Below are 17,919 nucleotides of genomic sequence, written 5' to 3'. Positions count from 1 at the left end.
GGGTTATAGCTAAGTGTAAAACTACTATAATGAAGCTGGCGTACCATGGTTTTATGGTACTATAATAATTACCTGGGAATTGCATCCATGCTGGGAAACTCCACAAGTGATCAATCATATTGTGGTCTTCAGCAGAAAAGTACTAAGTGAATATATAAATAATTGCACCAATGTATGGCCAGCTTATAAATACTACTTACATGGCAAGAAGTACAGGAGAGTCAGAAATAGCATCCATGCAGCATACCTATTCCTACCTTCATTCTAGTAGATTAATAATTAAAAGTATTTTGGTGGAAAGTTTAATTTGTTTTTTTTGAACCAAAGGATGAGATAATTTGCAGTACTCAGACCCTGAGGATGCTGGGCACAGCCAAGGCTGTAGCTAATTTGGGGTTTCAAAGATGGGAGAGCATCCCCTGGTTATTTCATACCACTTCCTGCTTTAATGGAGTTCTTAAGCAAATGTTTACCTTGTCATAATATGTAACTTGGGCAGTATGTTCTGATTATTATGGGATTGTGCTCCCCACTGTGGGTTATTCACAAAATTTTCCTTAAGTTGTTATGCAAAGAAAGTTAATATGAAGGTTCTCCAATGTTCTGGCTGACTTATGTTTGAAGTCTTTTGTTGTTATTTACTTTCTGACAGAGGAGCTGGAAATTGGATTTTGAAACTTTGTGATGTTTGGCTAGTGCTCTTTCACTGAGTGGTGTGTTAGCATGTAGTTTACTTATGCAAAACAACTCAAAAGATGGATTTAAAGTACATTTCTTAGAAGTATGAATGTTTTTGAGAAAAGTTCCTAGCAGTTCCAATTTTGTGGAACAAGAAACTAACATTAGATAAAAATTCTGGCAAGGTACTTAACTATCACCTTCTGCAATCTGAGTTTAGCAACACAACAGCTGTTACCAGGTTTCTCTGTCCCTCCCCATCTCCACTTAACCACAAAAGGAAAGTTTAAGAACCACTTCTTGAAAATTAAGTAGATGGTGATACCACTTGTCTGGTACTGCATTTTACCAATAAAGTTTTTGAATAGCAGCAACTCTAACCTAGCTCAAGTCTGTAGCAACTCTGGACTTTTCTTTTATAGTAGGAGGCTGGGGAGAAAATTAATTGATGAATATGTGAAGTAGTGAACAGTTAACTGCGGATGCATATGTCCATAAACATACACATCCTTTTCCTTAAATTGTATCTCTGTAACCATCTGCATAACTTTAGTTGAAAAACAGCAATACAAATGGGATATATTTGTGAATTGAGGTCTGGGTAGAAGGGCTCTGTCTCCTCAATGCACATATCCCCCCATACCACTCGGATAAAGATCCTGCATTCTTTTATCCTCACTCTCTCTGCAAAATCCTAGAATCTAAAACAAAAATATAATTTAATTAATGAATTTAATGGATGTACTGCTGAGCTCTTTCACCTACAGAAACAAAACATCACCCTTACCTCCAGATACATGCACACAGGCTTAATTTTTCTCACCAATCAATGCCACTTTCCTCACCATGGGGAACTTTTATGCTGCCATCCCTATGATTAAGTATTATGTGCCTTTCAGTTTGCCTTTATGAATATTTAATTATTTTAATAATACAGCTAAAAGCATTTGACTGATTAACCACAGAAATTCTGATAGTGGGCAGTCTTAAGAAATACCCAGTTCCGGGACCTCAGCTGCAGTATCTACTCTCTAAGCTATCCTGAACCCCTGCTCTGTCAACTCTAGTACTGTTACTAGAGGAATCCAGCTGGCTCCTGCGTTTCTTTTACCTGAGAACACTGATGACAAGGATGACAAACGAGCCCTATTATTACTAATGTAAACAATGCATCAAACTAGAGATAGTTGAAATTCCAAGTCAGGAATATGTTGACCTTGAAAGATACCCAGTTTCACAGGAAGAGTGTGCTGCTTGACATGTGTCCACCTGGGTCCCAAGCACTGATCTAGAATGTGAAAATTTCCTCTTATGCACCATTTTTACTTCCATTCATCCATTCATTTATTTACTCACTCATTCCCAGCACCAAGCAAGACTCTTAACACAGCAAAACCAAAACTGGGTTAATTATCTAGACCAATTCCAGCTTCAGGGCATGAGTGTTGCATTTACTGATAGTTTCCTTAGATGAGCCACTACAATTTGAGACCTTTCCAGTACCAGGCAAGGCTACAGTGAGAACCAGTTCTATAGGCCCCTGTATAGGAAAGAAAGACCAGATCAGAATATTTTAAATTTCCTAGGCTGGGTAAATTAGAAAAGATTGGCCATTTCATATGCTTCCTCAAAGAAGTATAGGATTAGACTATCAGTGAATGGGAATAAGATGGTCTTTATAAGGCCAGCATATTAGCTAAGTAATAGAGAGAGAGAAAAATGGGCAGGAAACAATAGAGGAAGAAAAGGAAAAGAAACAACTTGAATCAAAAGACGTTAAGAGCTGTGTGGCCCAGGACAGGCACTTACCAGTGTCGCACTGACGTGGTAAGGGGCAGTCAGCGGGCAAGAAGGATGGGGTGGACAAACGGGTGGGAGGTAGACAGCATCCAACTTCTCACCAATCCCACCACTTCTACCTACTCCAGGTTGCCATCACCACTGTAGACTACTGAAATAGCTTTCTGACCCTTGCTCCTCTATCCATAATCAGAAGTGATCCTTATAAAAGGTAAATTACAGTTATGTCACTTCCCTGCTCCGAACATTCAACATCTTCCCCTCCCACTCAGAATAAATTTCAGTCCTTATTACAGCTTGAGAGGCCACCCATTATCTGGCCTCACCTCTTCTTCAGCATGCTACAGCAAGGCTTTCTCTGTTCCTTGAGTGCATTAGGTTTCTTTCCTCTTCAGGGACTTTGTGTTTTGTGTTGGAACTCTCTCCCCCCAATCTGCCCACAGCCGACTCCTTCTCATAGGTACAGTTCAAAAGTCATTTTGACCATGTCTAACTCATAGATGAGGTCAATAAATGTCTGCTGAGTGAATAAATGATTATGAAAGTTTAATTATAACTTTAGTAACTGAAGAACACTGGGTGCAAAAGACTTGGTCAGTGGGAATGCTTGTTTTTCCAGATGATTTAGGGATATCTTGTAGAAAACAATAATCTGTGACACAGAAATATTGCCAATGCATGTAACAAGAACACAGTTTCCAGCCTAATAAAGAACTTTTTTAAATTAGAAGTTTATACGTTTTATTTTCTCAGTATTAAACTATTCATACAAATTACCAATGAAAGTGTTAAGTAGATGGATGGAATTATTGCTTATAGCTGGAATCGGTTTTGTTATTTAAATTCCAAAATGGGGGCAGTTGTAATGATTTGCTTTATTAAGAATTCATACTAGACTCTTATTTCACAGCATACATAACTGCTCTAAGGTCAAGACTTACTTGTTCTCAAGAGATTCATACTGTTTGCTGAGCTATCTCACCTCAACACTAATGAATATGATAAGTTCAGTCACCATGAACCCGCACACCACAGGTGTAGCACCTATCCTTTCTTACTTGTCCTATATTCAAATAGCATGCAGCATTTTTCTCGCATTGTCCAGCTACCTGAATAAAATCTCAAATCTGATGGAAACCAAGATTTCTTCCAAATCAAATTTCACCATCTTATTTCTAAGCCCATAACAGTTCAATTTTAAAGAGTCACTGGACTTGCTGCTGTTAAATGCCCCCTATTAAGCATTCTATTAGCCTTTAAAAACATCTACTTCCAAAGTATTTTCACCAGTCCTTTCTATATTAGTTGAAACAGACAATGCTAGCTAGCTATGATGACTATTACTTTGGATCAAGTTTATTACTAGAACTCTTATTATTCTAATGTCTTTATCATTTGCGTATCTTGCATTTGCTATTTTTCCTACAGAGGATCTCATAATCCCACTCCCCTTCCCTGCTCTCTCCTCTATGCTCGGCCTTTTTGACTCAGGAACAAGACTTAGCTATTCCTTAGAGACTTTCTCAGTCACCCAAATTCAGAGAATCCTCTATTTCTTAGAACTCTCACAGCAGTTAAGGCCTAGAGAGTTGACTCTAGGTACTCATTGACTAAGTACCTAGTCAGGCAGTGCGGTAGCTCATCTCCAAAAATAGCCTCCACTGACTACATCAAGAGGTGGAGCTTATTTCCCCACCCCATCCCACCAGCACAGGCTAGTCTTGTGACTGCCTTGACCAACAGAACACTGTGAAAATAGATGTTCTGATCCCAGGACTTAAGAGTGCTAAAAATATCCACCTTCTCACTAATGTAGCCCTAATACATGATGTAAAGCATTCAATTCCAAAACATTGGAGAAAGAGCCAACATTAAATTGTGCCGGAGGAGGAGACATGATGGGAATAAAGAATCCACTTGCAGAAGACCAGAGGGCCTCACACAATGAATGTAAAAGTGATGCTGTACATACCAGTATAGCTATCATCTGACTGCAATTGTATGAGATTTCAAGTGAAACCAACAGAACTGTCCAGCTGAGCCTCAAGCAATCCATAGAATCATAAGAAATAATAAAATTGCTGCTGTCTTAAACCATTAAATTTTCAGGCAATTTGTTAGGCAGCAATAAACAAAATACACAGTCATGTTAGCAGCATAGATTTTTATGGCTGGAATGGCTGTAAATATTAAAACTGTCCTGCGTCATGAGTCGTTTTGTGTATTATCTGCTCAAACTATGAACTTCCTAAGGGCAAAGAATGTATTTTAGTGGTTTTTACATCCCTCTAGCATACTGCCCTAAAAATAGTAGGTACTTATTAATGTTTATTATCTTGTCCACAAATTAAGTACTTTAAAGGTTCATCTAATTTATTTTGGCCCTTGGAAGTTTTAGAATAAAATTAATTTGTATAAATAATTTTGTAAAAAAAAATTCAATCTTTGAGGGTTACATTGATAAGATTTCAGATTCCAAAATATTTTGACAAACATTTTGATATCTCTTATATCTTACACCTTATTTTTCATGTGTAGCGTTGTTACATAGTGATTCAACTATACTAAAATATAAGTATTGCTTTGAGGCCTTCCTTAGAAACCAAGAAGAAAAATGACTCAGCTACACCTAGAAATTAAGTAACATTTAAAATTCCAAATGACTAGAAGTAACATTTTATTTTATCACTCAAGGGCCTAAAATCTATATTACTGATAATACCCCAAAGCACTTTGGGAGACTTATGTAACAATGAAATGATTGCATTTCCAAAAAGACACTTAGCAAGTTCATTGCTGGTTCTTTCTGTACTTCAATGATTCAATCTTTTAGCTAGACATTTTAACTTCTTCTGTATCACTGGAGACTTGTCCAAAACATATTTCAAACAACCATGTACCTTCAGAGCCCACTGATTGTACCATTCTTAAAACCTTCAAGAATATTTACCAGTGATCTCATTGACTAAGTACCTTCAGCTGTACAATTTTGCACCTATATTACATATCTAATTTGGGGAACAAAGTGTACTATGTATACCTGATAATCTGACTACATTTATTTCCTATTATAAAATTGCTATAAGTATACTGATTCTTGAAGGCTTACCTTCACCTGGGATCACAGATGGTATTAAAAAGAGAATTAAATGATAAACAATTTTGAAAATATAATTTAAGATGTTAAATGTTAAAACCATTATAAACATGGAATGTAAATTTAAAATGCAAAAATATTTGAAACCACACATTTATGTAGTATTTTTCATATTTATAAAGTGGTGCTCAGAATACATGTATTTTCTATACTTTCTTGCTGGTGTAATCTTGTTTTCTTCTGGCCACACAGTCTGAGAAAGCAATAGGATCAAAACCAGTAACAAAAGTTCTCATTCAGTATTGAAAACAACTGAAAGAACTTCAGCCCAATATGTTAAGGCTTTAATATTATGGCTGAATACATCTTTTTGTACAATCAGTGGGCTCTGCAAAACTCCTCTGCCAGACACCTACCTAAATGTTTCTCCATCCTTTAAATGACAGAATGGAGAAACATTGTCTCAGCGAGACAAAGTGTCAAAAAGAATACTTAAATAAATTTAACCAAGGAGGTGAAAGACCTCAACACTGAAAACTGTAAGACGTTGATGAAAGAAATTAAAGACATACATAAATGAAATGATATCCCATGTTCTTGAATGGAAGAGTTAATATTGTCAAAATGTCCATATAACCCAAAGAGATCTATATATATAGATTCAATGCAATCTCCATTAAAATCCCAATGGAACTTTTTGCAGAAATAGAATAAACTATCCTAAAATTTGTATTGAACCACAAAAGACGCTGAATAGCCAAAGCAAACCTAAGAACAAAGCTGGAGGAAACACACTTCCTGATTTCGAACTATATTAACCAAAACAGGGTGGTACTGGAATAAAAAGCAGGCACAGAGATTAATGGAACAGAATAGAAAGCCTACATGTGTATAAACAATTAATTTTTGACTAGGGCACCAAGACAACACAACCAGGAGAGTCTCCAATGAATGGTATTGGGAAAATTAGACACCCACATGCAAAAGAATGAAACTGGATCCCTGTCTTATAACACAAACAAAAAATAACCCCAAATAGATAAAATACTTAAATGTAAGATCTTATACCATAAAACCCCTAGAAAAGAACATAGGGAAAAAGATCCTTGATGCTGATCTTGGTAACTTCTTAGATGAGACGCCAGAAACACAGGCAATAAAAGCTAAAATAAACAAGTAGGACTACATCAAACTAAAGAATTTCTGCACAACAAAGGAAACCACCAATAAATTGAAAAGACAACCTACAGAAATGAGCATTTGTAAACCATATACCCAATAGAGGTTACTATCCAAAATATATGAATAACCTATGTAACTCAATAGCAAAAAGGCAAATAACCTAATTTAAAAATGGGCAAAAGATCTAAACAGACATTTCTCCAAAGAAGACACACAAATTACCACTAGGTATAAGAAAAGGTGCTCAACATCAATAATCATCAGGGAATAACAGAACAAAACCATAAGGAGATGTTACTTCACATTTATTAGGATGCATGGCTATTAACAAAATACGAGATAACAAATGTTGGAGAACATTTGGAAAAAAAGGAACCTTTATTCACTGATGGTGGCAATGTAAATTGGTGCAGCCATTATGGAGAAGATTCCTCAAAAAAACACAAAACAAATTACCATATGACCCAGGATTCCCACTCCTGGGTATATATCTGAAGGAAATGATATCTCCTTGAAATGTATCTCAAAGATATATCAGCGAATGAAATGAAATCAGTATCTCAAAGATATATCTGCACACCCATGTTTACTGCAGCATTATTCACAAAAGCCAAAATATGGAATCAACCTAAATATCTTTCAATATTCAATAGATGAATGGGTAAAGAAAATATGATATATACACACAGTGGAATATTATTCAGCCATAAAAAGAATGAAATCCTGCCACTTGAGACAACATGGATAAATCTGGAAGGCATTATGCTAAGTGAAATAAGCCATACAGAAGCAAATACTATGTGGTATCACTTATATGTGTAATCTTAAAAAGAAATTATTATTTGACAATTATTCCCCAATAAAGTTCTTAAAAAATCATTTTCTCCAGATTCTACTGCAACTAGCAGAGTTGTGAATACTAGTGGTAGTGATATAACAAGTTCAAGTCAAGATGAAAAGCTTTTTCTCTTGTAATAGACACCACCCTTTCATCTTCTTTTTCTCCTAGTATGTAATACATAGGTGATATATGGAAGCATGGCAGCTACTGAAACTATGGGAATATTCATGAAGATGAAGACAGACCATCACCCCAAAGTCTGAAAGACAGAGCCCAGGTCCCTGATGAAACATTTGAGCCACTGTAATAGTTTTAAACTGCCCACTCCCCCTTTTTGTCTAAGCTGCTATATTTGCGATTTCTATAACCTCTATCTTAACATCTCAGAAAGTCCTTTAGATCATGCTTTAAATCACTTATACCTACTCCTAACTAGTTAAAATTAAAAGCTGAAATGACTTAGACACTGAAGATGATTTTTTGTTTTCCAACATCTAGTATCTGCTATCTCAAAACTCAGCTTTTTCATTTTTTATCTCATTGTTTATCTCATAACCAACTCATAGTTACTACAATAATCTTCAGAAAACAACTTACTTAACTTACAAACCAGCTCAAAGAACCTCACTGACTACCTTCTATCCCCTGCACCAACTAAATTTCTGTTGGTTCGAGTCTCCCACCATTTGCAAGTCTTCCAGTCTCTTCCATATCATCGTACATGCCCCTGCACTCTAATCTTGAGTTCTTCTTATGGTTTATTCCTTCTTCCTTGTCTGTACCATTTCCTATGTGTTTTCTGCCAACTTTCAACCCTCCATTATACTTTTCCAAGTCTGAATTTGGTTGCCCGCCACCCAAAAAAAATTGTATCAGAAAGCCTTTCTGATCCAAATTCTATCATGGTGATTACTGTGACCATAGGTTTTTTAATTTTTATTTGCTAATATTTAAGCAAATTCAACAGTAAATACTCTCTATAGTTGGATGGTAAACTTCTTGAATGCAGGAATATTCTTTCAGTGAATGCTCAGCACGTATCAAGTACTAAATAAACAAACCTGATATGATTTACCAATGTCTAGTCCTAACTAGTTAAAATTATGTGTATGGTATACACTTACAAATTCAGCAACTATTTACAAAATAACATTCATAAAGGCATGAGTAGATCTCAAACATACCTATACAGGTATGGTTCATTAATATTTATACACTTAAAACCTAAATTAACCAAAAATGTACATATATCACTGAAAATAAGTAAGAGTTTATTGAAATTAGTTATGTTCTTTCTGGGCAACCTGAACAAACTAGTTATAATACAAATGATAGCAGAGGGTGCTCTATGAACAAAATTACAGAGTTAGGAGCATTTAATCAGTTTACCAATCTGATTGCCTCACCAACCTGTTCCTTTCATCCCCCAAGTGCCCTATGCCAGTATTTGTAGCTAAATATATTAGTATATTTTAAAATGACAATTTTAATGACAGAATTTGTGGTTTAACTTACAACTAAAATTTCAAAATTTTTTCTAAAATTAAAAATTTTAGTCTCAAAAACTGTCATTTCATTAATCAAAATGTTTACACGAGGAAACTAATGAAGACAAGCTTTTTAATCATACTCATACATCTGAAACCAATATTGTGTATCAACTATATCTCAATAAAAAGCTTTTTAAAAAAAAGAAGTATTTTTTATATTGTGGATTTTATAATATAAAGAGTAAGGTAATTTTTAAAAATATATAGAATAAGAACTTATGATTGCATTGTTTTCCCTGCATAGTATATACATATAAGAACGCCATACTAAATTCCAACTTTATTTTCAAATTTGAGTCATTTTTAGTATTTGTTTTTATAACTGCAAAGTCTTAAAACTTAATGTCAGTAGTGATTAAAATGAAATGTTTTCCTCCTCATTTAAATCTTGGTGGGCTTAAGTCTGAATGCACAAAGATAAAATTTGATTTAAAAGTCCACTAAAAACAAATTGCTTAATCAGAAATCTGGACTTCACAATTGAGTAATTTCCTCACCCACAAAATATGGGTTAAAAAACCTCATATGGCCACAAAACATAAAAATGCTCATTTTCATTTAATGCTTGGTGGATCATAGCTAGGGAAAACAAAAACAGACATGTTTTTCTTGCTTTACTAGTAACTGAAATACTAAATGGTAGCTTTAGAATAGTTTCTTTTCATGATAAGTATATATTTTTATACACATTTTTCTTTATACCATTATATCCTAGTTATGATTTAACCTCATGTAAATTTCTGAAAATGTAAAGACTAGGTCACAATTCCATTTTAATTATCATTGACGCCCAAGTTTACAAATTTAAGGATTAGGCTAGGTGATCTTTCATTATAATACTACCATCCCAATAGCCTGTGGTTCTATCAAAATAAATCCCAGTCATTTCACATCACCCAGATCTCAAGACTCACCAAGACCTGTATTTTCAGCCTTTTTGTCTATATGAAAATTATCCACCATAGGCAATTTTGAGCATGATTACGAGTTACTTCTCTCTGAATCTTAGTTTCCTGACTTGTGATTTAATTGAATAATTATAAATAACATCAGAAAGGACTAAATTCCTCAACTATCAGACAAATAAGGGTGTCTTCTAAGTTTTACTGTCATGATTTTCCCAGGTATCAAATTTACCTTATATATCCCACACTTTTTCATCCCTCATGTCTCTCAAGCCATGTTGAATGGATGAGAGATTTGATGGGGAACAAGGTAAGAAACACACTAAATTTCCTTCATTCAAGATTCCTTTAACATGTAATAAAGTGAACAGTTTTACTCACTCATTCACAAGACAGCTGATACTCATGAAAGCAATCTTGACAGGGAAGTTACATTTAGAAAGGATGTGAGATGGGGGCACCAACAGACACGGAGGGTCCTGTGCTCACAAGTTAGGATATCTGAGGGTTCTGTGCAGGGGAAGAGGAAGAGCTATTAAACACAAGAGAAAAATGGTGGTAACAGTACTCTAGAGAGTAAAAGCAGAAATCTTCAGCAAATCTCCAAAGGGAAATCAATCTGAAGAAAAACTTTAGAAGTTTCTGGGTGAAATGTTAGAGTAAACCCTATCCTGTGCCTTTAAGAAAGACTAGTTACCATCTGCATTAGTCTTGAAAACTTTTGAAGACAGGTTCCTGTTTCTTTGAATGTGACACGGCAACATTAGGCCAAAAGGGATCAGTTTTTAGCTTCTATCATTCATTCAATTCACAAATATGTAATTGAGTGAAGGCACAGTAGTATGTTTGCAGGGCTATCATCCAGAATGCCAAATCTCAGGTTTAGTAACAGATGCCTCTAGGAGACTCCCTAGAACTAAGTCTAGAGTGCACTTTCACCATGCCTGTCAAACTCTTGGAGTCAGGATGCAATGTATTGAGTGCAAGACAAATAACTGTGCTTTCATGGTTCCTGATACACTACCATAAAGGATAAAGAAACACTGAGATAAGTAGTTTGAGAAGGCCCCTTTGGAGCTGAATATACACAAGCAAATCTTATATATAACTATTATCGATGTACTGTATTCAGAGAGGCTAAAACATTTCCTTGGGAAATTGCAAATTGGACATGTTTTAATCCAAGTTGCGTAGATACAGGAAATCTTAAGAAATCTGAGCTCCTTTCAGATGGGATATTGCGTTAATAGGAGATATACTTGGGTAAGTTTACTCTGCCTTGCACTACTGCCCAAGACCTGATTCTTTAAAGACCTGGCTGCCACTATTGCACTTGTAATTGAGCAAGCTTTGGAACCAGAGGTACAAACTGGTCCCAGAAACTTGAAAAAATACTGGAAAATACCATGATAAGAAAGAGAATATAACTGTGTCCTGGCTATACACGCCACTAAAATTGGCCAAGGTCAAGAAAAATACCAACTTTTAAGTTTTCAAAAGAGTGTAACTCAAATACCTACAGAGGTGTAGAAGTTAATAAGTAAAGCAGTCCTGACTAAGCAGAGTGAACCAGAAAATTTCTTCATCTGAAGGGAGAAGCTATTTAGGTTGAACTGTTGTGGATATATTGCCATTCTGCCTAGTTTTTCAAAATAAAAAAAAAGCCAGAAATTACCTTTGTACGTGAAATTTAATTTTAAAATCTAATTTTTAGAAAACTATGTGAGTCAAACAAAACTTCTATTTAGGCCAAATACAGTACCTGGGCCACCAGTTTAAGATGTCTGTTATTCTACCCTATATAGATGGCCTGCTGATGAAATCCCTCCAATCTGAACATAGACCACTTTCCTCAGCTGATTTCCTAGTTATGAGTTCAATATACCAATCCCAGATACTCTCCACCTAGGAGTATATTATCTCTATGCAATGCTACTGTACACAAAAGAAGAGATCTTGGTGATTTTGAGTCCAAAAAGAATCCTCAAGATGAGGCTTTACAGATATAGGCAATTTTTATTTTAAAATATATTTCTAAAAAGGGCTTCTGTCGTGAGTGGCACACGTGGGGCAGCTCGTATGCTCTTCGTGCGGAATCGACATCAAGAGATTTCGGAAGCATAATTTTTTGGTACTTGGGCAGCTAGTAAAAAAAAAATTATATATATATATATATATATATATTTCTGTGACAATTAGAAATATTTTTAAAATAAAATTTAAGTATACAACACAAAACTATCCCAACTTCACCAAGATGTATCTTTAAAACATCTATCACCCACAGTTTTCCTCTCCTTATTGCATATAGCCTTAGATCAATCAAGAGCGATTTCAATTCTAAAAAGCTTACTTTCAGTATAAGATTTTCTAAAGAAAATCATAGGGGAAGAATTAGAAATGCAAAGAGAACATAAGAAAAAACTAACTGCAACAAATTTAAGAAAAGTTATCAGTTAAGTTTCTCTCTTTTGGGCTCTTAATGCAAGCAAAATTGAAGATACAGGGAGCTCAGAAGTCTTATAATCATGTACAATTCTTGGATTTAAGACAATATGAGCTCTAATATATCCACATAGAAGAAGATTCTCCAGGTTAGCTTTCTCAGAAACCAGTAGTCTTTTTTTTAAAAAATTTTTTGAGGACTTAGAAGGGATGTTAAAATCTATTGCCTTCAAATCCTTTATTTTATAGAGGAAGAAATTGAAACTACTTTGCTTAAGTGTAGTTAGTGGCAAGATTGAAACAGTTATCTGGATTTCTTAAAATATGCAGTAACATTCTTTCCTCTGGATTACCTTGGAGTTTAGTAAAATCATGAATGTATATAAAGACGCATTACCATTGGCTATGTGTAACTAGAAAAATCGAAACTAAACCTCTATCAAGAAAATCCCGTCGTTGTAATGGAGGTTAAATAAAAATTTGTAACTGGGCCTTAAGGAATTAAAGAATTAAAAGCTCTTGTACTAGAAGAGCTTATGCTTGACTTGGCAAAATAATGAATATACAACTAAAATAAAAAATATACAATACACTTGACCCTTGAACACAGATTTGAACTGCACAGATCGACTCAATGATACTACAAATGTATTTTATGATTTTAGTAAAATCATGTTCTTTCCTCTAGTTTAAAAATACAGTATATAATACATACAACATTTACATTAATCGACTGTTATCGGTAAGCTTTCCAGTCAACAGCAGGATATTAGTAGTTAAGTTTTAGGGGAGCCAAAAGTTAGACACAGATTTTCAACTGTGAGATGTCAGTGCTCCCAAGTCCCCACGTATTCAACGGTCAACAGTATAATTTAAGACAGCCCAAGAGCTATCACAAGGCAGATAATTCACCAAAGAATGTATCATGTATATCATATACTGATAATCTAGTCTTTCAAAAATTTACACCTCCATTAATAAAGAAAAACATCTGCCTTTGAAGAGTTAGTGGACAAATACCAATACAACACAAGATCAAGATATGGTGTCTACAAATGAAACAAGTTACTTCTTGAGTTAAGTACAACTTTTTGTCCCCAAGTGTGCCTCAACCTTTTCGATGGTGCACATTAACTATGAATCCACCAGAACACTGATGTCATTGCCTTAACACAGAATATACCCTGCCAGCTTGAATTACTTGGTGTGGATAAAATGAGAGTTCCTGTGGCCAGGATTCTCACCTAGCACTGGTTGACCTAGCATCCTAGTTGGGAGTAAATTTGGCCAACCAGTGTTCTAAGAACAAAAAAAAACAAGATAATATACAGAAATCATTTATGTGAAGACAAGTGAAATGTGCTAAGGCAACCAAGAAATGGAAGAACTACGACTCCATATGGAAGAACCTTAAAGAGATGAGCCAGTATTGCAGCTGATTTTACCATTGAGACATTTGCTAATTCTAAATAAGGGAAGGAGGGTGAGATTCCAGGCTGTTGCAGCAGAGCTTTTGATGGAGACCATGGACTTTCAATTACAAGATCAGTTTTTCCTTCAGGACACTTAAATAATTTTTTTCTCAACGGATAAGACTGACAAGTGAAGCACAGTCTTTGGCATGCTCATGTGTCAAAGACTAGCATTCAGCACAGGCCAGAAGGGCCACAAAAAAATGTATCAACGTCCCAGTTAAAACACCTGGAGGCCAAGGGCAAACAAGAAGTGAACTGAGTTTCTTCGGAACTACAACTAAGGAGATTAACATAGGCAGTGATTACATTAGGGTTATCAGCCATTACTCTGTCTGCATAATGGAGGAAAGAATGATCCCTCTTTGGAGAACTTCTTTTAAAAGAAGTATCTGGCATTTGAGCTACATTTTCTAGGCATGCCAAAAGAACTACATGAACAAAAACTAAGTAAAAACAAGTAACAAGAACCACAAAAGACCCCGAATAGCCAAAGCAATACTGAGAAGGAAGAATAAGGCAGGGGGGATGTTGCTTCCCAACTTCAAGCCCTATTACAAAACCACAGTAATCAAGACAATTTGGTACTGGCACAAGAACAGACTCATAGATCAATGGAAGAGACTAGAGAGCCCAGATATAAACCCAGGCACATATGGTCAATTAATATATGATAAAGGAGCCATGGATATACAACAGAGAAATGACAGCCTCTTCAACAACTGCTGTTGGCAAAACTGGACAGCTACATGCAAGAGAATGAAACTGGATTGTCTAACTCCATACACAAAAGTAAATTCAAAATGGATGAAAGACCTGAATGTAAGTCATGAAACTATAAAACTCTTGTAAGAAAACACAGGCAAAAATCTCTTGAATATAAATATGAGCAACTTTTGCCTGAATGCATCTCCTCAGGCAAGGGAAACAAAATAAAAAATGAACACATGGAACTACACCATGCTAAAAAGCTTCAGTAAAGCAAAGGACACCATCAGCAGAACAAAAATGCATCCTACAGTATGGGAGAATATATTTGTAATGAGATATACAACAAAGGATTAATATCTAAAATATATAAAGAACTCATACACCTCAACACCCAAAAAGCAAATAACCCTATTAAAAAATGGGAAGAGGAGCTGAACAGACACTTCTCCATAGAAGAAATTCAGATGCCCAACAGGAACATGAAAAGATGCTCCACATTGCTAATTATCAGGGAAATGCAAATTAAAACCACAATGAAATATCACCTCACACCAGTTAGGATAGCCAACATAGAAGAGAATAGGAACAAATGCTGGCAAGGATGCAGAGAAAGGGGAACCCTTCTACACTGCTGGTGGGAATGTAAACCAGTTCAATCATTGTGGAAAGCAGTATGGAGGTTCCTCAAAAAACTAAAAATAGAAATACCATTTGACCCTGGAATTCCACTCCTAGGAATTTACCCTAAAAATGCAGGAGCCCCGTTTCAAAAAGACATATGCACCCTTATGTTTATCACAGCACTATTTACAATAGCCAAGATATGGAAGCAACCTAAGTGTCCATCAGTACATGAATGGATAAAGAAGAGGTGGTATATATACACAATGGAATATTATTCAGCAATAAGAATAAAACAAACCCTACCATTTGCAAGAACATGGATGGAGTTAGAGGGTATTATGCTCAGTGAAGCAAGCCAGGCAGAAAAAGACAAGTACCAAATGATTTCACTCATCTGTGGAATATAAGAACAAAGCAAAAACAGAAGGAACAAAACAGCAGCAGACTCACAGAATCCAAAAATAGACTAATGGTTGCCAAAGGGAAAGGGACTGGGGAGGGTGGATGGGAAAGGAGGGAGTGGGGAATAAGGGACATTATGATTAGCACACATAATGTGTGGGGGGAGGGCATGGGGAAGACAGTATAGCACAGAGAAGACAAGTAATGCCTCTATAGCATCTTATTACACTGATGGACAGTGACTGTAATGGGGTATGTGGTGGGTACTTGATAATGGAGGGAATCAAGTAACCACAATGTTGCTCATGTAATTGTATATTAATACCAACATAAAAATAAACAAACAAAAAAAAACAAGTAACAAAACAGATAACCCAAATACTGGAATTCATTTACAATTACTTGTAAAAAATAGTATGCCCAACAGAACAGAGGACAGGATAAGCAAGATAGATTTTTTCTTTAATTAAGAATTTCAGATGAATCAAATGCAGGCATTCACTGGGGAAAAAATAAGATCTGAAATTTAGAAGCTGTTAGGTGGGTTTCCAAGCAGATGAAACAGAGAAGACAAAAAATAAACAGAACTATCCAAACTGAAAGTTTAATGTAAAATATAGAAGAGTCTAAGAGATACATACATGGGGTAAAGTCAGTATTCTAATAACACATATTTGGAATCCCAGAAAAGGAAAGAGATAATATGGCAGAACCAGTATTTGAAAAGAAAAAAGCCAAGAAACTTCCAAAACTGATGAGATACCATCCTACCATTTCAGTAAATTCAGGAACATCAAACAGTATAAAAAAGGAAGACAAATGAAAAAATGAAAACAAAAATTAGGGAAATTAATCAGAAAAATTCCTGAAAACTAGAAAGGAAAACCTTTACTAATAAAAAAGGCACTGCTGCTTTAAGACTTACAGATTTCTCAAAAAATGACAGAAGCCTGAAGATATGGAATATCATTTTTTAAATAGAAAATAGAAAAACTTTTAATACGCAATAAGCAAATAAAACATTCAAAGGAAAATGTTTAATATATTCAAGATTCATATCATGAAAGATTATCCTTTCTTGGTAAGAATTCAACTTTTGCATTTTTTCTATTTAACTTCTCCTGCAAAAATACAGAATGCTTCACGAATTTAAACGCTATCCTTGCCCAGGGGACATGCTAATCATCTTTGTATCATTACAGTTCTGGTACATGTACTGCCAAAGTGAGCATGGAATACCAGTTTTAAAGTGCTGTAAAACTTTACCATACGTAGAATTCTATACCTAATGAAAATATCATCCAAATTTAAAGGCAAAATATTTTTTCAGAGAACAGAATTTAAACTAAGAAATGGACAGTAAACATTAAAATATTAAAGAATGTTTTCTAGGTAATTAGAAAAATGATATATTTGCTGAATACTGGAAGTCCCAAGTAATACTAATCCTAGTGTCTTATGTGGTTTAACATATGTAAAATTAAAACAGTTAAAAGGCAGAAGTAGATAAATGGAGTTTAAGTGTTGTAACATTCTAGAAATAATTAAAAGTGCATATAAAAAAGGGAACCCTTTCCTAGCCATGGCAATTAGACAAAGAAATACAAGGAATCCAGATTGGTAAAGAATAAGTTAAACTGTCACTATTTGCAGATGACATGATATTGTACATAAAAAACCCTAAAGACTCCACTGAAAAACTCCTAGAAATAATATCAGAATACAGCAAAGTTGCAGGATACAAAATTAACACACAGAAATTAACACACTAACAATGAACTAATAGAAAGAGAAATTAGGAAAACAACCCCATTCACAAATGCATCAAAAAGAATAAAATACCTAGGAATAAACCTAACCAAGGAACTGAAAGAACTATACCCTGAAAACTATAAGACACTCTTAAGAGAAATTAAAGAGGACACTAACAAATGGAAACTCATCCCATGATCTTACTAGGAAGAATTAATATCGTCAAAATGGCCATCCTGCCCAAAGCAATATAGATTCTATGCAATCCCTATCAAATTACCAACATTCTTCAACGAACTAGAACAAATAGTCCTAAAATTCATAGGAACCACCAAAGACCCTGAATAGCCAAAGCAATCCTGAGAAGGAAGAATAAAGTGGGGCGGATCTCGCTCCCCAACTTTAAACTCTACTACAAAGCCACAGTAATCAAGACAATTTGGTATTCTCACAAGAACAG

General features: G+C 35.1%; 1 long non-coding RNA gene, 1 other non-coding gene and 1 pseudogene across 3 annotated transcripts in view; 1 reads left to right on the top strand and 2 right to left on the bottom strand.

Moving 5' to 3' along the window:
• LOC118967440 (uncharacterized) overlaps window positions 1-3,254 on the bottom strand; it is a 119,843-nt gene extending 116,589 nt beyond the window's left edge. Inside the window, exon 1 of one of the 2 annotated variants that reach the window (XR_005054463.2) lies at window positions 2,805-3,254. This is a non-coding gene — a long non-coding RNA (uncharacterized lncRNA). The other variant, XR_012124697.1, reaches the window with a different exon arrangement.
• An 8,835-nt stretch (window positions 3,255-12,089) lies between these two features.
• Window positions 12,090-12,249, top strand: LOC118967826 (U11 spliceosomal RNA; annotated as a pseudogene).
• A 4,583-nt stretch (window positions 12,250-16,832) lies between these two features.
• Window positions 16,833-16,939, bottom strand: LOC118967821 (U6 spliceosomal RNA). The gene has a single exon (XR_005055052.1). It is a non-coding gene; the product is annotated as a U6 spliceosomal RNA (small nuclear RNA).
• Between the last annotated feature and the right edge of the window lie 980 nt (window positions 16,940-17,919).

The sequence above is a fragment of the Manis javanica genome, chromosome 13 (assembly GCF_040802235.1).
Source record: "Manis javanica isolate MJ-LG chromosome 13, MJ_LKY, whole genome shotgun sequence".
NCBI lineage: Eukaryota > Metazoa > Chordata > Mammalia > Pholidota > Manidae > Manis > Manis javanica.
Note: the sequence above shows the minus strand (reverse complement) of the source record. Positions and strands in the feature narration are given on the sequence as shown.